Below are 25,775 nucleotides of genomic sequence, written 5' to 3' on the forward strand. Positions count from 1 at the left end.
CTAGAGATAATACCTATTTACAGGTCAATGGCATACCTAGGAATAGTTAAGAATCCCATCACCCTCTAAATGCTCCTTCCTTCCCATCACACCTAAGGAACTGCATTAGCCCTGAGTAACTTGTCTACCATGCCTAAACTCATTTCCCATCCTCTTGTCTAGGGTTGTCAAAATACTATTTGCATTTTGCCTAATTTGATCAATGTACTAAGTTTTTATTCTTTACCTTAGAAAATCATCAAGGATCCACCCAGAGTAATCACTGGTATTAAATAAATCACTGTCCTGGGAAACCTTTGGGACCTTATTATTATTATTTATTATTTGAATTTATATGACCACCGCTCTCAGCGAACTGGCCTGTGGCAGTTTACAAACATGTAAACTCTATGCTTTGTCCACTCTGGACAAAGAGTATCACCTGTTCCTCAGATTTCTTTATGTACACCAGCAATAAAATCAAGTCCATTGTTTTAGGGGCTACAGAGCCCCTAAACTTTAGCCTCCAAACACACATCTAGTTATTTAAAGCAGTGGCCCCCAACCTATTTATCACTGGGGACCGGTCAACACTTGACAATTTTACTGAGGTCCGGGGAGGGGTAGGCTTTTGCCAAGGGACATCGCCTCAGCAGCTAAGCAGTGCCACGGCAAGGGGGAGTCCCAGCCATGGCAGCTTCCGGAGAGCACCAAAAGTGAGCCGGCGGCAGAGTGGCAGGGCAGCCCCCGAGGCAGCAGCCGGGAAGGAACATGAGGAGGAGCCACAGCCTGGTACCAACTGATCCACAGACCGGTACCAGTCTTTGGACCGGGGGTTGGGGACAGCTGATTTAAAGCACATGCCAGAACTCTTTTATGTGTGTGTGCTTTGGGATTCTTCTCACACACACACCATGGTGTAAACCAGGGGTAGTCAAACTGCGGCCCTCCAGATGTCCATGAACTACAATTCCCAGGAGCCCCCTGCCAGCATTCGCTGGCAGGGGGCTCCTGGGAATTGTAGTCCATGGACATCTGGAGGGCCGCAGTTTGACTACCCCTGGTGTAAACCCACTTTTCTTCATTGTGTGTCTGTCTTCTGGATATCCTGCATACCTTTTGCTGTTTCTTCTGGACTTCTACACATTACAGCGGTAGATGTAATGTTTCTTTCCCCCAAATTATATCCAGTATTGCACCACCGCACCTCTATTTTTCCTCTTGTGTGTGGAAGGGTGTTAATTATATATTAAATTTGTTGTAAATAACCATTATTTTATTTTAAACAGGTCTCTGTGCAAATTTTCTATGGGAAGGACCCTGCTCTGCACACGTGGAGTCTCCTGTTGTTGCCCCTCGCAAGCTAAAATTCCCCAACTCAGTCTAATTTGGGTAACATCAGGCAGGATTTAAATGCAAGCAGTACAACAAATGATGCTTATTCACAGGCTTTTATTCAGTTTTCTATACCTTCCACCTCATAAAATGAGCTTTTCCTCCAAGGAAGGGACTGTGCCATGGCCATATACTTCTTTTCAAGTTTAGCTTTTCGTTCTGAAAGAAGACAAAATTTAAAAATGTAGCCAAATGGCAAAAAGAGAGTGAGAGGTCTGTAAAAGATTTGTTTCATGCTACAGTTTTGGGAGTGCAGTAAAGTGGCTGGAGGAAACAGGAAAGGTGGCTGATCATCTTTAATCAAAAGTAGGGATCCTTTGGATGTCCAGGGTTTCTGATTTCCTTTCCATGGAATGCAAGCAAACAATAATGAGCCAACCATTAATGTAGCAAGGCATTATCTTACCCTGAAATGTGAGAGAGCTTACAATATCATTAATGGATTCTAGTTGTAGGTGAGCAAGGAAGCAAACTAACTGGAATTTAGGAATAAACTATGCTTTGTTGTGTATGTCTGCTAGTTTTTGTGTTGCAAACCGCACTTTATGGTGTCATCCAAATGCAACTATAGGGTTTGTGGCTCCCTAAACAAGAGGCTTTTAGGTCAGTTGTTTCCTTCACCCTTTTTTATGTATGGCTTCAGGTTGGAGTATAGTAATAGTTATAAACCAAGCTACTGTCATAACCCAGAAGTATTCTGATCTTGGAAATAATGTGATAATAGAGGCCTAGTTTTGTATACCTACTAACTTCTTGATCATTGTTTTCACAGCCAAAACTGTAAAGAGCAGACCTCAGTTCCACAAAATAAAAGCCTAAAAATTACTACAAAAGTTATCACGTAATGTAACCACAGCTGCCAGAATTGTTGCCTCACACATTGGCTTGTTTATCTTTATCATTGAGTAGCCAAGACGGTTTAGTTTCTGAGGAGATATCTGGTCAACGAATGGAGAGATCAATGTAGCTCTTTGATCTGAAAATTTGGGACAGTCAAAAAGTATATGATCCACAGAATAGATCCTGTTACTGCAGTTGCAGAATCTATCTGAATATGGAGTTCCATTTAATCTTCCTAACATCACAGCTGAAAGTAAGACATTTAGGTGTGCAAGCACAAATACTTTCTATTCTTTGGAAGTTCAGTCGGGCAGATAGTGTGGCATTTTTGTTGGGGGGAGAATACCTTCTGAGAAAGACGAGCACACTCTGTAGTCTCTAATATGTTTATACTATCATAATCAAGGTCTCTCAGACATCTTCCAATGAGTTAGATCGATTTCTGTCTTTGCATTGTTTCTGTCACATCATTGGCAGTGCCCAAACATGATCCTTCGGGGCAGTGCCCAAACCTGAGCCTTCGGGGAGGGCGGTATATAAATCTAAATAAATAAATAAATAAATGATAATTTATGATCCAGTAATCTGTCCCAATCACTTGCGTGTTGGCCCAACTATACTAGTTCAAGGCGGCTTGATTTTGGATTTTATGTCAGGATTTTGATTTTCAGACTGAATGCTCTGCCCCAGGCCTCTGCTTCTAAGGACATCTCCCAAACCCTGGCTCTCAGAGGTATTCCAGATGCACAACAAGGGTTTCACACAATATTATATAGGAATGATAATAGTGGTCTATTGGCGTAGTCTGTTATGCCTCTGATCCAAACTCCAGCAGCATTTAACATCTGCCCGGAGACTTTAGCATTAAATATTTAGACTGCTGCAGGAACGTATTGGCCACCAGTGGAGTAATAAAATTTTGAGATGGCCTTTCCAATACTCATAAGCAACTCTTACAACAGAGTTCAAGTGCACCTTCCAAAAAAGGCTTACTTGAAAAAATTCCTAGATATTTTATGTTCCAATTGCTCTATGGATTGACCTGCTACTGACCACTTGTACTTCTTTATCCCTCATTTTTTACTGAAGAGAAGAACCCTTGACTTTATAATATTAATAGCTAAGCCCTCATTGGAACAATACTCTGAAAAGCCCAAGCACAGATCTTGGTATAACAGTGGTATCTCTGTATATAAGAGGCAAGGTAATTTAACACGAGTCAGGCAAACTGAGAGAAATTCATCTCTAGAAATATGAGAATTTAAATAATTGAGATATAAGTTAAATAACAGTGGGGGCAAGGATATGCTAAATTAAAATGAGAGTATTTACCTCTCTGGACTTAGTTGCTAACACATGCAATGATCCTCAGCCAAAAAGGGTTTATATGGCTGGAGCTCCTCCCCTCCCTATCCTCTCTAGGCCCATCATTGGCCATTGGGGGCTGGGTCAACATGACCATATATGGTCATATCACACAATACTTTTTCAAAATAAAAAAATTTATTTAAAATGAATTGACTCCCACCCAGTTGGCAAAACCCTTCTGGGACCGTCAGAAAACCCTGGGGTTTCACAAAACCCTGGTTGAGAAAGCCTGTTTTAGAAGGAAACATTTTGTTACACTTGTTCTTAAACAGTAGCTATAGCTTATGTGTAATATTATTCATAAGGTTGCCAGCCTGCTTATTCCCCCCACTTCCAACCTGACCGGCCAGTTTTCCTTCTTCTGGCAGATTGTCAGTGAATGAGCTTGAGAATTAGAAAAATAAGGTGACAGTATTTTTGTGGATAGGATAGATTAAGAGGGTCAACCAAGGATAGGGTAGAGGGTCAGCAAAGGAAAAGGACCCTAGTTGAGGATAATGCTCTCCCCTGTCACCCTGAGACCATGGGGAGAGCTGTGGCTGAATACATACATACATACATACATACATACATACATACATACATACATACATACATGCATGCATGCATGCATGCATGCATGCATGCATGCATACATACATACATACATACATACATACATAACCTCAACCTAGTACCTTTTCCTTTGCTGATCCCCTATCCTGTGGATCAGGTAGTCAATTGCTTTTTCATCTGTCGCTAGTTAGCAGCGGATCATGTATCTTACCTGAAACTGCCAATCTCTCTTGTGAACGCCCAGTCTTGTGAGAAGTGTAGCCCTCTCTCGGTTATTGCACTGGAGGCCTCAGAGGCCTTTATTGCCACTGCAGCCACACCAGCCTGAACACCCACCCAAATGAAGTGTCACCCTATTGATGGTCATTAGTCAAGTCCTTCAGTTTCATTTCCAGTTGCAATGTGTCACTTTTTAGAAAGGTCCTGGGGGAGAAATCCAGGTCTTCAATCTTGTTGAACCTGTGGCAATTTTAGAATTTTGAGGAATTTGCACTACCACAAAACATCTTCCGTGGAGGGCTGGTGCCAGACAGAAAAGGGCTACCATGTGGCTTGAAGCCAATCCAGAGATGTTGGGAAAGTTGCAAGCTAAACATCCTTCTACTGTGAAGTCAGTTGTTTCTGAGTTCTTATGCTCAAGTGAGGTGGTAAAAAACCAGAATTGGCTCTTTGCTTTACAGAAAGCAAACGCTCACCAGGAAACCCCTCATAAAGTGCCATGGTGCTCAAGGGCACCATGTTGAGGATGCCTGATCTAGGAATCTATCCTGAGGGAAGGATAAGCAATATAAAATGACTGTCTTTAACTAGTTATTCAAAGGCACTGCAAGTGGGGAGAAAAAGCTGTCTAAAATCCTCCACATTTCTAGATTGTTCCCCAACATTTATAGATTATCCCCAAGATGTCATATGCCCCTTTCCTTAAGAATCACTGGTTTCAGTATTATTATTCCTATATACCTATTTAATTTTAGAGAACCAGAACAAGACAATAAATGCAAATAAGACTGGAAAGCTTTTTAGTAAAGTATTTCTTGAACTTCATGCAGACCAAAGTTCTTAGGCATAATCTGCAATACGGTAGATTCCTGGAACTTTCTCTATACCCATATAATAAGAACTGTGAAATTCCAATATCTCAATAGACCAAGATTGATTGTCATGTCCTTTGAAAGGGATGTGACATTGTCTGCCATGGACAAAGCCTTCCTATCACCACCCTAAGGCTTCCCTGCCACAAGGGGCATAGATTATAAATGTACGGATGCCATCAAAATAGTTCTATAGTCTGCCTACAGTGCTCAGCTAAGGGCAAAAATGATCAAAATTACAGCTGCACAATATTTGACAACAAACGTAACAACAGTATTTTATCAGAACAATTCACCAAAGCATGTGGAATCAAGGCAAGCTTCAAGGTCTGGGGCCTAAAAAATAAGCCGTCCTCCTAGGTAAGTGCATGTGAAGATTACTAAATCAGGCATGGTGAAAAATGTGGTGTTTTCATAATAAACACATTTCCTAAAAGTGTCCTCGAAAGAAAGGGCAAGATTGACTAAAAGGTCTTGGTGACTGACAAGGTTGTGCGTCTGTCACAACAGGAACTTTGCACTAGTACTATTCCCTGCTGCTAATTCCAGCCTCTTAACAGCAGCCCTACGTGTGCTTAGCAATTGTTAGCCTTTTTTCTCCTGACTGTGTCTTCTCTTGATCTTCCCATACCTGGCTCCAGATTGCTAATGCCTTCCCCGCTGAGAAGAGACACATCTGCTGGATCTAGTCCTTTGAACGGGGTTCTCCTAAGTGGTGTGACATCTACGGACTGCTGACAGTTTATCCTTGACTGCTTTTTCAATAGGATTGAGCGTTGTTTCTGTAACCATTCATAGGCTTACCTGAAAGACAATATATTTCTAAGGTCAGACATCTCTTTAATACCTAAAGGCTGGGCTGTTAGATGACAAAGGTAAGAAAGGATTACTAAAAGAATGCAAAAGTTATTGCAAAAAAGGAAAATTGATTATTTTTTATTGGTCTTCATATTGTTGTAAACTGCCCCAAGCCAGCTATGCCAGGAGGGGCAGTTATAGAAATAAATAAATAAAAGATTAGATATATACCCACACTAGAGGCAGTGTTTTTAGAAGACCACCTGGGGAACAAAGTCAAATAAAAGTGGCAAGAGAATTGCAGAATTCATTTTTTAAAAACCCTAGAAAGTACCAAATAAGTATATTCTGACATCATATCACCAATAGTCAAGAAACCTATGTCTTATTTAAACAAAAATATCAATAAAATCATCCTCTTAACTGGAAAATTCCAAGGTGGAAAATGTAAAGACAATTCAAACGAAAAAAGAAATTAATATCAGAGCCAAAAATTATGTACCTGTACAATTAACTTGAATCCCATGTAAACTGGTGGAACCAATTATCAGAGCTCAAATTATTAAACAGAAATCTTGCTGAGAAAAGTTTTAATGGCACCTGCAAAGAGAAGTCCTGCCATGTATGCCTTTTAAATTTCTTTGAGGTAATCCTCAGATATATGTTTGTTTATTATTTTATATAGGTAGTAATAATCCATCAGATATTATATAGTTGGAACTTCTGAACAATCTTTTAATGCTGTCCCTTACCAAGGGGTCCTGAATAAATGCCATAGTCATGAGGTAAGTGAACAGGTCCTCACTGATCAAAAATAGTTAAAAATCAAGATTCAGGGGTGGGAATAACTAGACAGTTTTCACAATGAATGGAAATAAAGCGTTTCCCCAAGGACTTGTACAGAGACAGTACTATTTAATTTATTGATAAATGATGAAAAGTCAAGCATAAGCAGTGTGTATTAGCCTACTTTGCATAACGCACCAAATTATTCAGGATAATGAAAAATGCAACAAATGTTGAAGAGCTCTGAAAGGATCTTGCCATACAAATGGATGACAAAAATGAGCATAACATTTATTCTGAATAAGAGCAACATGATGCCCACTGGGGCAAATATCCAAAGCTTTTATGTAATGATGGGATCTGGAATGACTTTCACCATTCAGTGAAAACAATCACAGAATCATAAAGTCGGAAGGGGCCATACAGGCCATCTAGTCCAACCCCCTGCTCAACGCAGGATCAGCCCAAAGCATCCTAAAGCATCCAATAAAAGTATGTATCCAACCTTTGCTTGAAGACTGCCAGTGAGGGGGAGCTCACCACCTCCTTACTCTGACTGTGAAAATTTTTTCCCTGATATCTAGCCTATATCGTTGTAGTTTAAACCCATTACTGTGCATCCTTTCCTCTGCAGCCAACGGAAACAGCATCCTGCCCTCCTCCAAATGACAACCTTTCAAATACTTAAAGAGGGCTATCATGTCCCCTCTCAACCTCCATTTCTCCAGGCTGAACATTCCCAAGTCCCTCAACCTATCTTCATAGAGCTTGGTCCCTTGGCCCCAGATCATCCTCATCGCTCTCCTCTGTACCCTTTCAGTTTTATCTACGTTCTTCTTGAAGTGAGGCCTCCAGAACTGCACATAGTACTCCAGGTGTGGTCTGACCAGTGCCGTATACAATGGGACTATGACATCTTGTGATTTTGATGTGATGCCCCTGTTGATACAGCCCAACATGGCATTTGCCTTTTTTACCGCTGCATCACACTGCCTGCTCATGTTTAGCTTACAATCCACAAGTACCCCAAGGTCTCGTTCACACACAGTGTTACCTAGAAGCGTATCCCCCATCCAGTAGGCATGCTTTTCATTTTTCTGACCCAGATGCAGAACTTTACACTTATCTTTATTAAATTGCATCTTGTTCTCATTTGCCCATTTTTCCATTGTGTTCAGATCTCGTTGAACTCTGTCTCTATCTTCCGGAGTATTTGCCAGTCCTCCCAATTTGGTGCCATCTGCAAACTTGATGAGTAGTCCCTCCACCCCCTCATCTAGATCATTAATAAATATATTAATTCATTAAAACGTGTGCACAGTGCAAAAGATTCCTTGTTAGGCATTGTTAGGAAAACCACTGAAATTAAAACCTCCAATATCTTTATGCTATTATATACATTTAAGGTGAGCTTTTACTTGGAATGAAATGGTCACCTTATTTTTAAATGTCCTCTCGGGTTGAATCAGTGGAGAACCAGAGTGGTGTAGAGGTTATGAAGGTCGGACTTCTATCTGGGATACCTGGGTTTGAATCCGCACTTGTGCCGTAGAAGGTCACTAGAGTGATACTGTATGCAGAAGACACACTGCACCAAGGAAAGCCAGCTTACTAGGTGACTATGGACAGACACATTCTCTCAACCTAACCTACCTCACAGGATAGTTGTGAGGATTAGATTTATTTATTATATTTATATACCACCCTTCCCTGAGGCTCAGGGTAGTCTGTCAGGGCAACTAGCGCTGTTTCTATTCTATAGCCAGGCTGGAAACCTAAGACTGAAGCTTCTTCCAAGAATGCTGACAGTTGGTTTCCAACAGCCCTTTCAAGCATCTTCCCCAGAAACGCTAAGTGCAAGACAGAACAATAGTTTATAGGTTGTCATAGGTCCAGAGAGGGTTTTTTGAGCAGTGGGCAAACCACTGACTCTCTTAGCCCCTCTGGAAATTCCCCTGTTGAGAGGGAGATATTGATTATCTCATGGGAGATGGGGGTGGGCACTATTCTTATATCGGTTGCCTTTAGCAGCCATGATAGGCATGGGTCTAAGGGGCATGTGTTTGGCTTTTCTGCCTTTAGCATCCTGTCTACTTCAGTCAGTGTGAATCATCTGAAATTACTCAGTGAACACTCCAAAGATGGCCAAGGGGCTCTAGTTCACTTTCTGTATCTAAGTTTGGATAGAGGTCATGGCGGAGTGTTGAGATTTTGTGTGCAAAATTACTCGCAAATGCCTCACAGCTGATATCCAACTGGTTATTATTTTGGTGCCCTTGCTCCAGGGTGGTGAGAGACTGAACTATCCTAAATAATTGTCCTGGGCATGAGTTAGCAGACATGATGGTGGTCAGGTAAAAAATGTTTTTTACTGACTTCGCTGCCATCTCATAGGCTCTCAACTGCATTCTATAAGATGTTCTCGAAAGTTTATTGCAAGTCTTCCTGCAGATACGCTCTAGTCATCTCAGCTCTGGTTTCTTCTCACAGAGCTCCTCGGTGTATAAAGGAGCCCACTTGAGACGGGGGCAGAAAGGACGTTGGGGAGCTATCTCATCAGTGGCAGTCAGCATTCTGTCATGCCGGTCACTGACCAAACCATTTAGAGAAGTGCCAGGAGGCATTGGGTCCTGCAGAACATTAAGGAATCCAATTGGATCCACAAAGAAATGCAATAAATAAATAAATAAATAAATAAATAATACATTATTTAAGTAATAGATAAATAAATAATAAATAAGCCTCTGCGGATGAGCGAAAATCTGCTAGGTGCCCAACTGAGGAGGGGGTGGCAGCCTTAGCCAGGCTTTTAGGGTATAGTGGTCTGACCATGGCACCACATTAGCCAAGACCAGATCTACGTTCAACCCAATGCCAAAAATGAGATCCAGGGTGTGGCCTGCTTGATGGGTAGGGCCAACAACAAATTGTGAGAGCCCTAGTATCACCATGGCTGACACTAGGTCCAGTCCATTTCCAGCATGGACATTAAAGTTTCCCAGAATTGAGTGTCTAGGGAACTGTAGTGTCCAGTCTGCCACCTCCTCTAGCATGGCTAGAAGGGCATCTTGAGGTGCATGGGGCATGTGGTACACTAACCAGATGGCCATGCTCTCTGTTGAGTCTCACCTGAGGCCTACACATTCAATTCCTAGGATTGACCAAGCAGGGAGAGCCCTAATGGAGAAATCCTCTCGGATTAGGATTGCCACCTCTCCTCCATGCCCCGCAGTCTGAGACTGATAGAGGACAAAGAACCTGGCAGGGGCTAGCTCTTTAAGAGCAAGTGACTCACCCTTCCTGACCCAGGTCTCCGTTACACACACCAGGTCCAAATTGTTATTTACAAAGTAATTTTGCAAGGTGTGGGTCTTGTTATATTTGACCTGGTGTTGCACATCATCAGTGTTGGAGGCAGGTTGTTCACCTTTGCCTCTACTCTAGTGTCCTGAAAGATGGGACGGAAGTTGGAAGGAATCTGAACATGTCTGTATCTTGGATCCCTTATCTTGTCATACCTCCTCCCACCGCTGTCTTTGCCCCTTCCCCTCAATATTGGAATCCTTGACTCCCTTGCCATTCCCCCCCCCCGTTGTTATTTCTCCATTATAGCCGATGTGTGTGAGATCTCCATATTTGGTGGTTGTTAGTTTCTTTAGATCACTCTACTTCCTCGTGGGTCTCAGTAGGTGCCTTATTTCTTCTTGTTTACTAGGGCTCTTTCTTGTGTGCGGATTGGTTTCTGGTTCATTTTGGGGAATTATGTCTTTTTGGAGGGATGGCCCCAATCGCTAGTAAGCATCTCAGGGCTAAAATGGAACAGAGAATGGCATAAGCCACCTTCGGTCCCCATTGGGAAGAAAGGCAAAATACAAATGAAATAATAATAATAATAATAATAATAATAATAATAATAATAATAAATTAATGATAAAGTATTCCAGTTCCCCATTATCTACCATTTCCTGTATAATTGTTTATAGAATCTTCTATCTATCTATCTATCTATCTATCTATCTATCTATCTATCTATCTATCTATCTATCTATCTATCTATCTAGATTTTTATACCGCCCTTCCCTACGGCTCTGGGCTTTGATCAGGCTCTTTTGTCCACAGCCTTAAGCCTAATCACATGGAGAGGTGGGGTGGGAAAGCTCAGTCACAGAAGTTTTTTTTTTTAATTTTAAGCTGGGTTGCTAATTTTAAATTGGGTAATATATATGTATAGATATACTAGTAATAAAGCCCTTTTAAAAAACAGACAGAGGGCCAGATGGTTACTCCAGCTCCCCTGATGGCCAGGATGCCTGGAAAAGTGGCATGCTTGACATGGGGTACATCTGGTTATCTGTCTCAGTGGCAAGAGGCCAAGGAGAATGGTGAAGCCAACACACAGCATGCCTTCTCAACTCTGCCCCTGTTTTCAGCAGCCAGGAGGCCAGGGAGAGTGGCATAGCTGGGGATGAATGGGTAGAGGGTGCTTGGATAGCTGCCCTTAACTCCCCAGCTCACCTGGTGCTGGCTCTCCCTCCTCCTTGTAAGTGCTGGGAAGCAGCATGGCCGAGAGGGAGGATGGGGGCAGGGAAGAGCCTCTCACCCTGTAGGGTCCTTGCCTTGTAAAACCAAATAAAAGCTCTGATTAATATTTGTGAATGCAGTCTTCTTAAGTATCAGGGTAACACATCCTTACTTAATTTGGGACATTTGATAAATGGATGAGCCAAGGCACCTATCTTCCCCATATTGCAGAAACACCAACATTTTGGAAAGGGAACTACCAAAAAGCGACCTTTGATTTCTGGGGTTAATACAGCAGCCAAAAAAGAAATCAATAACGATATCAGAGAATCATCATGGACTTTAAATATGCTGGTAAGGCAGTTGGAGGTTCAAGTCCATTGTCGGGAAGGGAACACATCCTTCTTGCTTGCTGATTCGTCCTTCTGAAATCCAGCATCAGTAACTGCTTTTTCACCCTTTGGAATGCAGCTTTCTCGCTTCCCACCCACGAACAGTAAATGTGGAGTAAGATTTAGTTGTTCCATTCTCTAGCTGCTTCCCATTGAAAGGGATCTTCTAGTCTTAAAAGGAGTTTTGATCTATCATTAAAAAGAACTTTAATCCTGTGTCTAAATGCATCCAGCCGAGTTACTGATTGCAATAAAGGAATTGCAAAATCTTGGTGAATAGCTGTACTGGATACACAGTTTGGTAACCTGGTTAATTTTTTCAGGAATTTTAATAAGTACTCGATAATCCCGCATATACCTGTTACCCCATAAAGTCCTTATAGCTACTCAGTAATACTTCTCTTCTTCCATGTGAAAAACAACAACAATAAGGCATTTAAATCTGGGGTTGTCTCATAAGAAATACATTGGGATTGATTTTTCTTGGAAGAATATTCCTAAATTATCTGCATGTTGTTACTTGTTCAATGTAACTGCCATCCAGTTCTTTTTCTTTGGTCAGCATTCTCTGGCAAGAACAACTACTTTTGATTTCTCTGCATTTAGTAGGAACCACAGTAGGAGCCACAACATGTGTTTTAAACCTATCTCACTGTGTGAGATAATAACACAAAACCATCAGCATAAATTAAAATGGAAAGATCTTGATTATTAAGGATAGGTACATTGTGAGTAGCTCCTGAAACTGCTTTGAGGATATCATTGATATATAGACTAAATAAGTAATGGGATAAAATAGAACCTTGTTGATAATGTTTAAAGGTTGAGATAGAATTTGTAGTTTGGCCTTCACGGCTACATCTGATTTTCATATCTGTGCCTTGATATAATCTAGCCAGTAACCATGGCAGACCTCTGCTAATCATGGTTTCCTTTAGCTTCTGCCATAGTTTAGTTCTAGAGATATTATCAAATGCTGAGTGTAAATCCATGAAGGATACTTATAGATGATGATTTACTGAGAAAGTAAAGTTCTCAATGAAATAAGCTAAAACCAGGCAGTGATCAACTACAAAGCATCATTGTTAGAACCCACCTTGTTCCTCACAAATTTCTGACTCTTTCATCCATTTTTTCAGTGTTGTTTAAATAAGCCTTGTCTATTTTCCTAGTAACTGAGTGGAGGGTAATTGCGTGATAGTTCTTCAAATCCTGCCTCTTCCCTTTATTCTGAAAAACTGGTACTACCAGAACATTCTTCCAGATAGTACAAATAAATAATTAATAATATGGGCACATATTCCAGTTCCCACTTACTTCCCACTCTCTGTATAATGCTTTGTAAGGTAAAGGTATCCCCTGTGCAAGCACTGGGTCATGTCTGACCCTTGGTGTGATGCCCTCTAGCATTTTCATGGCAGATTCAATACAGGGTGGTTTGCCAGTGCCTTCCCCAGTCATTACCGTTTACCCCCCAGAAAGCAGGGTACTCATTTTACCAACCTTGGAAGGATGGAAGGCTGAGTCAACCTTGAGCCGGCTGCTGGAATTGAACTCCCAGCCTCATGGGCAGAGCTTTCAGACTGCATGTCTGCTGCCTTACCACTCTGCACCACAAGAGGCTCCTATAATGCTATGTAGAGCCTTATAAAAAGGTGACTGAGCAAAGGATAAACGCAAGACTATGCCTTCTGTCTCCAAGAAGCAAACAGTGACAAGGAGATTGAATTTGGTTCCTTTTTCCTTAGAGAAACACTTATTTGTCCAAGAGACTTCAGGCACTGGTAGTTCATAAACCTGTGATCTAAAGCAGTGGTCCCCAACCTTTCCGAGGCTGGGGACCGGCAGGGCATCGGGCCGCGCCCCCGCGGACCGCGGGCCACGCCCGCGGATCGGGCCGCGCCCGCGGGCCGCGCCCACGGATCGGGCCGCGCCCACGCCGCGCCCACGCCGCGCCCGCGGATCGGGCCGCGCCCACGCCGCGCCCGCGGATCGGGCCGCGCCCGGGCCGCGCCCGGGCCGCGCCCACGGTACGCGCCCGCGGATCGGGCCGAGCGGGCGTGGCCCGCACAGGCGCGGCCCGGCCCTGATTCCCTCTCCCCGCCTCCCGCAGTAAGAAGCTTCCCGGGCCGCAAGCTTGCGGCCTGGGAAGTTTTTTACTGCGGGGGCGGGGCGGGGAGAGGGAGCCGCGGCCCGGTGCCATGGCCTTTGCGGCCCGGCAGCGGGCCGCGGCCCGCAGGTTGGGGACCACTGATCTAAAGCATCAATTTCAGTTTCTGAAGGCAGCAGGGTATGAGTTCTCAGTGTTCCCTCAGGCAAATCAATTTAACTGGTCTAGGCAGTAGAAGAAGCATCCATCCTCCTAATATTGTAATGAAGGCACGATACATCACTTCTTCTACATGGAAAACACATCAGCAAAGAGTGGTTGGATCTTAAAATCATTCAGCAGAGATGTGGTATATTTATTAAATATGTGTATAGCAGAACAGTCTGTTTCTCCCCTAATATTTGTGTGACTTATTTTGGTCCTACTGGCTAGAGCTTTTGTTTCCAGTTTTCATGTTAGCGGAAGCTATTGTTTTGGGACTTTTCTCTTTGTAAACAAACTGTTGGTGTTTGAGCCAGCTTGTCTCTACAGAATGGACTTGAGAATGGATGCCTGAGTGAGTATTCTAACCATGGAACCCACAGCCTGGTTGGGGGGGGGCTACAAGGGGTAACATTGAGGAATTTACTACTTTCCCTATCAAAAGATTTTTCTTCTCACTCAATAAAACCCAGAAGGCACAGGAAGAGTCTTAACATTCAGAGACGATAACCTTTTATGCATGGCGGCAGTTATCCTGCGCTGCCGCCATGCCGTTCCCCGTGTACGCATACGCACGCTTTACGCTGAGGCCGGGAGGGACGGATTGCTGCCGGCCGAAATAAGCTGGGGTTGGGTAGAGGGGGGAAGGTCCCCCTCCACATACACTAGTGGGCATAGGGGGTTGCCCCTGCCAGCTCTGCGGCTCCACAGAGCCCGCAGGGGCGTGCGGTATCCCTACAGGAACACCGCAGGTCGGGCTGGGCGGGCCAAAAGACCCGGCGCTGGGGATTATGCACAGCGCTGGCCCGCCTCAGCCCCTGCCGGTCCCCAGTGTAGCCAGGAAGCTGTGGATGTTCTCGTGTTTGCTTAACGCGTGCCTTCCGTAGCCTTGGGCCAGGATGCACCCGCGCTGGCGCCAGCGAGCATTATCAGGGATTTTCCCCGAAGCGCTGCTGCTGCCAGTGCACACATTATGGCCCGTGCATAATGGGTCTATGAGTTTAAAAGTTAGTTTAGGGAGCGATCTATCTCATGTCATAAATAAATATTCATGTATTCTCAATATGTTTACAATCCCAAAGGAAATCAGAGAGTGGATAGCAATGTCGGGCCTTGAACTGGCAAAAAAGTTTTCAAGAGTAAGAAAGTTCTTTGTGGAAACTCTGAAGGAGACACAAGCTGGTTCTGCAGATCTTTTTGTTTTTTGTTTTACAAGCACCCTAAATTCCTGTTCAAATTTCTTCCATGAGTCTGATCTCTGCCTCAAAGTGTTTATGAAGTTTATGACCACAGTAGTGCTGATCTATGGTTGCAAATTATACCCACTTCCTAAAAATCTCCTTATTAGGTTAATCTGCTGTAACTTTTATTTACAGAATGTTGAGCACACCTTACAGTGTTGATCAGATTATAGTTTTATGATTAACCATCTTATCTAGAATAAATAAATATTTGATTCCGATTCACCCTTCCAAAAATAAATGTGGATTGAAATCTCCCAAATGTTACGAGGTCTTTTGTGCTTGTGGCTAGACCAGGATTTTCCAACATGGATATTGTGGGTACCGTGTCAACTACCAACATCCTTTCTGGTGCCCACCAAATGCTTTTAGAAAGTGGGTGGGGCCAGTAACGCCCCTGATTGACAATTGGAGATTTGATTCGCTGTACAGGCTTTTGTAAATGTTGCTTTGGCAACATGTGCCACCACAGCACAAGGATCTATACTGTGTAGATGAAGTTAAGCTGTGGCAATCGGTTTGTGACCAGTTGTACCTCCTGCAGCAGCTGTTTTGTGGTAGCCATTTTGCTGCTATGCTCATCATGTGTCAGAATTCCAGATATGCCTCCAGGCTTTAAAAAGTTGGGGAATTCTGGGTTAGGCTATACTTGCTACCTCTTATCTGCTCTTCCCAGTTCAAAAGGGGAGACTGCCCTCCTTTTCAATGTCGTTTTTCATCATGTATTGTATAACAAAGCCATCTTTATATATTCAGTTGTATAGGGTAAAAAATTGTCACAATTATTTATTTTTATTACAGTTAAAATGTTTTTGTGCCATGTTTCTACCTAAGCAGGGTCCCCAAGGCAGCAAATAGCAAAACATTAAAACAGTTGTTTGGTTGAGGCCAGGGCAAGGAAGATCTGGGCTGCCCATAGATACGTGAGATCTTGGCTCCCCTGAGATAGTCCCCCTTATTCCAGGAAGTCTGTTGAGCTGGGGGTGGGAGGGACATGTCGCTCTCAGGAGGTGGTTGTAAGTGGGGAATTTTATTATTGTTATGGGATTTTATTGTGGGGAAACTCTTCTGTGAACCTGCACAAGGAATTGTGAGAGTTGCAGCATAAAAATCGAAACATAAACAAACAAACAAATAAATAAATGATGCGCAAGAAAAACAAAACACAAAAAAGGAGAGGACCAATAAAAGTTACTTATTTTAAAGAAATTTACTTCCTAAATGTGAAATTATTGCCAAAGGCCTAGAAAGTGTTTTTTTTAGCAGAAAGAAGAAAATGGTCTCAGGAGAATGCTAGAAACTATACAACATACTCATTTCTACAGATTATACAGCCTCTCAGGATACAGGTGCACGATATATATAAGCAAGGGTCATTGAGGCTATTTCCAGATAATAGATCTTTTCCCATACTTGTATTAACCATCTGCAGCAATATTCTATCCTTACAGAGCCCAGTAGAGCTTTAGCTACATAGATCCCTCTTTTCAAGGTGGGGTGATTCAAGTCAGAAATGGCAGCATCCTTATCAGGCAATTATGGAATGGCATTGAAAAACATCAAAAATTAGTGGCAAAGCCCGTTCATACGAATGGGCTTTGAAACGGTCACACCCGGGGCAGCAGCGATGTCTTTGCAGGCCTTTGGGAAGCATCCCCCCCCCGGCTGGGCCTCTTAACTGGGGCCCTTCAAGTGGAGCAGAGGAGTCACCGACTGGCTGGCTGTAGCAGCCAGGCATGTCTGTGAGGCAATGGGTGAATACTTGGTGAGGGAGGGCGGGAGCTGTGGGGGCAGGGCCAATCAGGGTGCAGCTGGCTGCACCCTGATTGGCCCTGCATAGGCCGGACAGTCTGTCTCCCAAGGCTGTTTCATTATTATTAAGAGGCACCAAATGGATAAGATAGTGTGCTTTCCAAGGTTTTTGAACATTTATTAAAATATTCATACCACTTTTTCTCTAGACTCAAGACATTTTGCAAGTAATAAAACATTATAGGTTAAGTCAAATGAAAATTGCCAAATACTTCCTTCCCTCTTTGAAGGTTATGTAACTTATCTCAAATGTAACAGCAAACTCTGGGGGTAGGAACAACAAAATCAGCTATGTGACAATACTGTAATGTCACATCCTTTGCAAACCCTGAAGTGATGTCACTGCAATAGAGAGAACCTCTAGGATTCACTCCAAACTTGAAGACTGTATAATAAAATATCAGGAGAATTCTAGAGCATTGCCCAAACATGGTAAAATCACTTCTAGGTTCATACAGGAAATGACGTACATTTTTTTTTCTAAATGAGGGCCAAACTGTTATAATGTCCACAGGTCTGACCTATGAACACCAATGCTCACAGCCATTTCACTGGTTGGTTTCGCGCTTTGAAGAGAGGAGAAGTGAAAACTGACCAGTGAAATGGCTCACAGCCATTTTAGCCTGATAAGCACACCTGCCCTGCTATTAGATTGAAATAACTACAAGCCATTTCATTGCTTGGTTTCTCTTCCCCCTGTTGGAAGTGGAGCGGAAGAAAGCAAAGCAGACTGGTAAAAGGGCTGGTAGACATTTAAACTTAACAGCGGATTGGGTCCACAGGTGATCTTGCTTTTATTTTGGCTGCGGCCAGGAGAAAGGTAGATCTGAACAGGCCAATTTGGTTTGTTTGATTCAGGGCCACCCTGAACCCCAAAGCAGAACAGAATTCTTAGGCATATGCCACATCTACCAGATACAAATGTGACCATCATAAGTGATTGTTCAGCATGGATTCAGACACCACTGTGATTAGATCAAAGTTGCCAACAAACTCTCCCTCCCACTTCCCTGCTTTTTCAGGTGACAAGGCATGTACATTTACCAGAGTGATTTCTTAACTGTTAGTCAACTGATAATATAATGAATGGCAATTGTGTAAATCTCCAACTCAGTTGCATGATTCTGCTCTTACATAAATTAATTGTATGTTAATGTAATTACACTGAATTACTCTATAGCAGGTTGTCATGAATTTAAATTTGCTGTGGATGATAATTTAAGAACCATTTTACTAACCCCAATCTAGATAGCTGATTAGTTAAATCAATATATTATATTAGGTTTCTTACAAACCCTTAAAAAAAAACTTCAGTTTTCTAAAGATATACATTTCAAGTTATCTCATTTCTCTGCAATGTTTGTTTGTCTGTTTTGTAATTTGGCTCTTTCATTTTCACACGAAGACATAGAAAGAGCCTGTGGTCAGGATCCTACCAGATTTTCTTTTAATAAAAAGGGACAAAAGAATCCTTTATAATCACCCAAAAAGGCTATGCTGGGAGCACATAACCACATAGGACAGCAGCTACCATTAGGAGGAGAAATCAGAAAAAAAACTGGTAAAATCCAGTCCTTTACTAACAAATATATTCATTATGTTTTTATCCAACCATTCCTTCAAAGAATTTAAGCTCCCCCTCAAAACAATTCTCATCTTTGTCTTAGTTTTAACTAGAATATAAATAATTATGGATGAATTTAACAGTAACTTTCAAAAGCTCATAAATTTTGTTTGTTCTTGAGGGCACCCATCCTCTGCAACAGACTTACTTGGCTACCTTATTTTCTGTGAGACAGGTTAGACTGAGGGGCTTTTCGCACGCCTTCAAAATCGCACAATGGTTGCCAATTGAAAACGCTACTGATTTGCCGTTATGCACAACGTCGTTGACAATCTGCCACACACCTGAAATCGATCTGCAAAAAGCGCTTCCTTGTAGCGCTTTCAGGGAAATCCCCAAAAGTGGATTCACCCTCCGGAAAGCGATACACTCCTGCAACCAATCTGCAACACTAGCGAAAAAGACCTGTGCGTTAACATTGTTGCGGTTTCTACAAAGTCCCTCCCCCTGGCTCTCTCCTCTGATCTTCCGGCGAAGCGATCGCCATTTTTTTTTCTCCGAGCGAGCGGGGATAAACACACCAGCGAGCTTCTTTCTGTTTAGAGGCTTCCCCGGCTTCAGTCCCTCCACAGAGTCACTAAGCACAAACAACAGAAAAGCCCGTTTGCTGATGTATTTTCCCTTTATTTTTTACACATTCATTCAGCCGAAAATCTGGCCCGTGAGAGGGGGGGGGATTTTTTTTTTTCACTCGGAGGGAGCGTGGCAACGATCAAACGACAGCTCAAACACACCAGGCAGCTGGATGGGTCTCTCCGTTGCAACGAATCAACACAGATTCGTTGCAATGGGTCTGTTTTTTTTTTTTTTAAACTTTCTTAAAGGGAAAGGGGCTGTTTGGGAGCATGCTAACGGCTGCCCATTGGCTGCTTGACGGCCAGGGGCGGGACGAGCTTGGCAATAGCACTTCCTTTCTAGCGATTTTTGCCGAGACCGGAAGCCTGTGGGAAACGCTACAAAACGCAACTGGATTCCACTACAAAGGCAGGTATGCATAACGACGAATTCCACTATTTTAAATGGCGATTTTTCATTCAGCAACCAATTTGCTACAAAGATCCCGGTGCGGAAAGCCCCTGAGAGTTTGTGACTGGCCCAAGATCATGCAATTATGTTCATAGCAGAGTATAGATTTGAATTTAAGTCTTCTAAGTTCTGATCTCATTCTTTAGCCACTACATCACAGTCGTTCTCTATACAGTATAGCTAAGCTTAGTTCTCTGGTAAGATTTGTTTGCTGTAGACCCACAAGCACCATGGTACCTTCCATTATGATTCTTCGTGCCTACTTGTTTCTTCTTTAAAGTATCTCTTTGCAATCCTGGCTTAAATCTAGAGCAGTGCTTCTCAACCTTCCTAATTCCGAGACCCTTTAATACAGTTCCTCATGTTGTGGTGACCCCCAACCATAACATTATGCACGTGTTCTTTCACAGAAATTAAACCGAAAATGAAACTGACCCATGGCATGAAGATCCATTGATCAGGATTGTATATAAATTTGTTTTTTCCTGGGGTTTCTCAGTTCATTTCTGTCTCTTGTCCCGCCGAGCTGCACCACCAGCTGGAGCGCCTGGCAGGAAAATGCGCTGGAGGCACTGCTGGAGCAGCTGGTGGCTAAGCGTGGGAGCCTGCAGGAGGAGCGGCAACAGTGGCAGCACCCCCCCCCCACAGCCAAGCTGCTCGCTCTGCCGCGACCTCTGTGAAAGGGTTGTTCAACCATCAAAGTGGTCCTGACCCCAGGTTGAGAACCACTCATCTAGAGCAATAGGTGGTATATCAAACAAATCCAGGGACCCATTGCCCCTGGGTTTGCGAGAAGCATCCATTCAGTAGCTAACAGCATATGAGAATACTTGGCTTGGAACCACCTAATATATAGCGCAATCTCCCAGCGTTTTGTAGTTGAACCTAGCTTGTATGGCAGTCATTTTGTGAGTGACCTCCAACATGAAAGACATTGTGCTGAAGTGCCTATTAACAGTTCTCAAAATTCCAAAGTATTCACAGGCTCAACAAGGTAGAGGATCCCTGCTGTAGGGTATAATTTTGTGCTACTAATACTTAAACAAGGCCTAATGTTCTCAACCCACTCATTCAAATATTCCTCTGAAATGCTACTGAGTGAATGGTTTAAAGATTATAATATAATAAAACATCTTTCTATGTTTGGCTTTGTTTGCTCACCATTGCTGGGGCTTGTTGTACCTTGCAGAGCTGGTTTTTCATATTCTTCTCTTCTTTCCAGCATTATCAGAGATCTCTAAGATGGGGATGTGCTATATCCACATATACAGAAATAAAGTTTTATTTAAATATAGTTTATTTCTATATGTAACATTTTAATCCAGCTTCATAAGTATTCTTGGGCAAGGAGGGAGATGGGCAAATGTTTACCTCATTACCAATGTTGCTGATTTATGGTATCAACAAGGAGAAATATCCCAGGCATTTCATATCCATCATGCAAAAACACTCTAAATTGATAATTTCTCAACCACTGTGAACTAGGTTTTCATGGACCAATAATGGACAGCAGCAGCTATGCTGGATTGCTGCTAGTTCCTTGTGGTGGGGTAGCATGCTCCGCCACTTCCCAAGAACACTTGGGGGAAGGAATACTTTGGTGCACGCAGACTGCCCCGACATTGTTTGTGCACACGCACAATGCCAGGACTGAAAGAGCCTGTTGTGCTGTATGGCAGAGGCAGCAGCGGGGGGGGGGGGAGCAGGGGGCATTGGGGTCCGATCACACAATGGCAGAAGAGTGGCGTGCCACTAACCCACCATCGTGGGGGTGGGACAACGGCCTGTTTGGCTCCACTGCACCATGCAGCTGACTGGGGCGTTTGCTGTCCCTGCGGGGACACTGTAGGTTGGGGGAGGCTGGCCCAGCAGGGCCACAGATGGTGACCACAGCAACACAAGGAACATGGAAGTATCTGCGTTCCCTTACCGTGGGCCATCTGAGGCCCTGATTTGGGCCAGGGCTGGGAGTCAGCCGGGATGGTGATGACATTGTGCATAATCAGGGATTGGCCCCACTGCCCTGTGCATAATCAGTTATGGGGAGCCCACTGTGAATTAAAATCTCATGCAGAGCCCATCCTAAACCATGCTAACCCCAGACATCTTTGCAATTTTTAACAACACTCAGAGATCTAGACACAATTATGCTGACCCTGGAACCTACTGTTTAAAGCAACTGCTTTATCATAAGTCCATAATTTCAAAAGAAGCACTACATCTTATTGGAACAAGTGTTTCCTCATTAATTTTAGCATACAGCACAATTTCACACGTACATAGTCCCTGCATTGAAATGAGAACCATTTAATTACAAGAGCACTGGGTCTTCTGTCTGTAGCTACTATCTCTCATTGATAATATATAAAAGTACAGATCATTTGTGGTTTATTCAGATCAATTGGTACCCCTTACACTAATTGAAAATAACAAGTGGGCTGAGAAACATGCTTGTTGTTCCCCATTGAGGATTTTTTGTGTCCATTTATTTCTTCTCTAAAATTTTCATAATCAAAGTGAAGGTCTAATTCTGATGTTACTCTGCTTCAAAGAAGTAAGAGATGTTTCATAAGATTCACTTAAATATCATCTTTGTGATTGAAAAGAGCTCCCATTTGGAAACAGCTTCCTCCATAATGCTTGGATTGGACCCCCTAATGTTTTATGAATCCCTCTAACATTTTGTCTTTGGACAAAGACCCCATGGCAGCCATTTTACTGCTGGTTGTTCTCCGTGGTGGCAACTTTGTTTTGGTTCCATTACCTGTTCCCAACATTTCCAAAGTGCCAACAGATTCCAAAAGGTTGGGGACCTCTGCCATATGGACTCAGGAAGATACCAGAGTTGATGGGAGAGGTGAAGCAGAAGATCAGAAGAACATGACTTCAGGTGACCATGGCCATTCTGGAAACCCCAGTCCTACCAGGGCTGTGGGAACAAAGAATGTGGGAGACACAGACAAAATATAATTAAACTTTTTAAAATAATCCCAGAAAATAGTGATAGTTGATTGATAATAAATTCATAAAATATGATTCATAGGGGTGAAGGTAAGCTGGTACAGGTTCCTCCAAAATGCTCCTGTGTCCAGATCACCGGAGGTGATGGTACCACTTTACTCTGCTCTGGTTCAGCCTCACTTGGAGTACTGTGTTCAGTTTTGGGCACCCCAGTTGAAGAGGGATGTTGACAAACTGGAACGTGTCCAGAGGAGGGTAACAAAGATGGTGAGGGGTTTGGAGACCAAGACATATGAACAAAGGTTGGGGGAGCTTGGTCTGTTTAGCCTAGAGAGGAGACGACAGAGGGGATCTGATAACCATCTTCAAGTATTTAAAAGGCTGCCATATGGAGGATGGAGCAGAATTGTTCTCTCTTGCCCCAGAGGGACAGATCAGAACGAATGGGCTGAAATTAATTCAAAAGAAATTCCACCTAAGCATCCGGAAGAAGTTCCTGACAGTTAGAGCGGTTTCTCAGTGGAACAGGCTTCCTCAGGAGGTGGTGGGTTCTCTATCTTTGGAAATTTTTAAACAGAGGCTAGATAGCCATCTGACGGAGAGGCTAATTCTGTGAAGGCAAAGGGGTGGCAGGTTACAGTGGATGAGCGATAGGGATGTGAGTGTCCTGCATAGTGCAGAGGGTTGGACTAGATGACCCATGAGGTCCCTTCCAACTCTATGATTCTATGATTCTGTCAGTATGAAGTACCAATAAAAATGTTCTTGAACTGCCAATTCCCATCTTCAGCTCTGAATCTTCCTAGAGACACAGTATAGGTTAAGAACATTACATTTCTTTCACCCCTTATAATTCAGCATATCAAATGTCTGATGTTTAAGCTTATTGCTTAACTCCCCCCACATTTTTGATAACTTACCTGGTTTGTGTAAACAAATAATGACATCATATATGTCAAGCAGATCTCAGTGTCTGGAGTTTCCTCCCTTTCAATCCATAAGTGTAAAAACAAAAGGTCAACTTTTGCAAAGAACCAAAGTTAAGATTGGAACATGTGCTTTTGAGAAGACAATGGGTATTATATAGTTACAATGAAGTTCAAGCAGAACACGATCCTTTCACATACACACTTGTGAGAATGTCTGTGACTTCACAGAACCACAAATTAGTTGTTACTCTATGCCAGAAAAATGCTTTAGGCAAGGTTTTGTCTCAGAAATGTGTCAAAAATTCTCTGTTGGAGATAATAATGGATGTACATGGTTGAAATACAGCTCAAAACAAAGCAAATTGTGGGGAGTAGGGAAGATGGGGAGAGTATAGAGGTGCCTGTGGACCAGCTCAGAATGTTGATCATGTATACTTTGTGCCTCTTTTCCTTGTTTGAAGGAGTTTCTCAGAAAACTGGCCTTTTGAGAAGTTCTAGAATCCTTAAACCTAACCCAGGTTTCATGTAAACTTCTAAACCAGTGGTCCCCAACCTTTTAATCACCAGGGACCAGTCAACGCTTGACAGTTTTACTGAGGCCCGGGGGGGGGGTAGTCTTTTGCCAAGGGACGTCGCCGCTGCCAGCTGAGCCACTGCCCCACTTGCTTTCCCGCCAGCACCCTGTCCTCCCGCTGAGGGGGTCTCTGCCAACAGCTGCTGCACAGTGCCATGCTAAGGGGGAGCCCCAGCCATGGCGGCCGCTAGAGATCACTAAAGGTGAGCCAGCAGCAGAGTGGCAGGGCAGCCCCTGAGGCAGCAGCCGGGGAGGAGGATGAGGAGGAGCTGCGGCCCGGTACTGACTGATCCACGGACCGGCACTGGTCCCTGGACCGGGGGTTGGGGACCACTGTTCTAAACCACTCCTAGGTGGGAACATAGCTTGTTATACATGTCCTTTTCTATCAACAAAAGTAACAAATATAATACTTGTAAGTCTTGCTTTTGTAAGACATCGTAGTAACTGCTTGAAAATGGTTGGAATCATAATAGCTGCAGCAGGTTAACGGGTTTAAGAGTCCTAAGAGACTGTTAAGCAATGGGGGAGAAAGACCACATAATTTTACATGACGCCATTCTAACCCAGGATTGCTAACAGTCTACTGAAAGTTGAAACATCAACTTGATGGGGTGGGAAAATATGCTCAGATTAAGAAATAACAGATTGGCATGAGTTCCTGAAGGCGTGGATGGTAGGACAAACAATATTTTTGTTAACGTTTTGCAGGGGCCTCTGAATGTGCAAGTACCTCCAAACTCCTTAGGCATATTGTCTTGCAGAGTACATTTAATCCCTCGGAAAACAACTTTTGGAATGGGTAGTAAGCAACTTAAATGTTTGTAGAAAGCTGAGCTTTTCTTCCTGTAGTGCTATATTGACACTTTGCGTTTTTTACACTGGTTCTACTATTCCTGTTGTTTTCCGCACTCTCATATGGTCATGGCAGACCGTTCTCTTTAAACCCAGGAATGGTGATTTTAAAGCAAAACAAATATGCAGGTAGGAGTGTGCTAAATCTACCTCTTCCTGGGACTTACTTCTTTGTCGGTTATCTTCCAGTGTCACTTTTCTCTCCACCTGGACATGCCTGGAAGAAGAAGATAGGAAAGATAATACCCTGACCTGGATGGCCCAGGCTTGCCCAGTCTCTTCCGATCTTGAACGCTAAACCGGGTTGGCCCTGGTTACGACGTGGTGAGTCCAGGTTTGTTACACAGAGGCAAACAACAGCAAACTGTCTCTTGCCTCGAAAACCTTGAGACTTAACAGTACTTTCCACCACCAGCATAGACCAGGAGGCAGCTGTGATAAGATTCAGCACACCTAAAGTAAGTACTTCTAAAGTGTAGACTGACTACCCATCCATTATTATCCAACCCTTTCTCCAAGGACTACAGAGTCCCATTCTCCATTTTATCTTCACCACAAGCCTAAATGTTCACCTAAAAGAAAGACTGGCTCAGGGTCAGTGGGGATTTGTACTTGAACCATTGCATAGCATATATGTGATTGGTGTCGACTCAGATTAAACCACCTGGTTGGCTGCCATCACCTGACATTTGATTGATCAGCTTGTTTATACAAATG

General features: G+C 43.1%; 2 long non-coding RNA genes across 5 annotated transcripts in view; one reads left to right on the forward strand and one right to left on the reverse strand.

Moving 5' to 3' along the window:
* LOC143829325 (uncharacterized) overlaps window positions 1-25,775 on the forward strand; it is a 60,495-nt gene that overhangs the window by 28,755 nt on the left and 5,965 nt on the right. The window contains exon 3 of the long non-coding RNA XR_013228075.1: window positions 25,248-25,516. This is a non-coding gene — a long non-coding RNA (uncharacterized LOC143829325). The remainder of the gene's footprint in view (window positions 1-25,247; window positions 25,517-25,775) is intronic.
* The window catches only part of LOC143829322 (uncharacterized), a 41,080-nt gene continuing 16,333 nt past the window's right edge, over window positions 1,029-25,775 (reverse strand). For 3 of the 4 annotated variants that reach the window (XR_013228072.1, XR_013228071.1, XR_013228069.1), the window contains exons 3-6: window positions 25,226-25,275; window positions 22,504-22,668; window positions 20,901-20,992; window positions 4,468-6,032 (exon numbers count right to left, since the gene is read on the reverse strand). This is a non-coding gene — a long non-coding RNA (uncharacterized LOC143829322). Of the gene's footprint in view, window positions 1,534-4,467; window positions 6,033-20,900; window positions 20,993-22,503; window positions 22,669-25,225; window positions 25,276-25,775 lie in introns of those variants that run through there. The other variant, XR_013228070.1, reaches the window with a different exon arrangement.

This window comes from Paroedura picta, chromosome 2, assembly GCF_049243985.1.
Source record: "Paroedura picta isolate Pp20150507F chromosome 2, Ppicta_v3.0, whole genome shotgun sequence".
In the NCBI taxonomy this organism is placed as follows: domain Eukaryota; kingdom Metazoa; phylum Chordata; class Lepidosauria; order Squamata; family Gekkonidae; genus Paroedura; species Paroedura picta.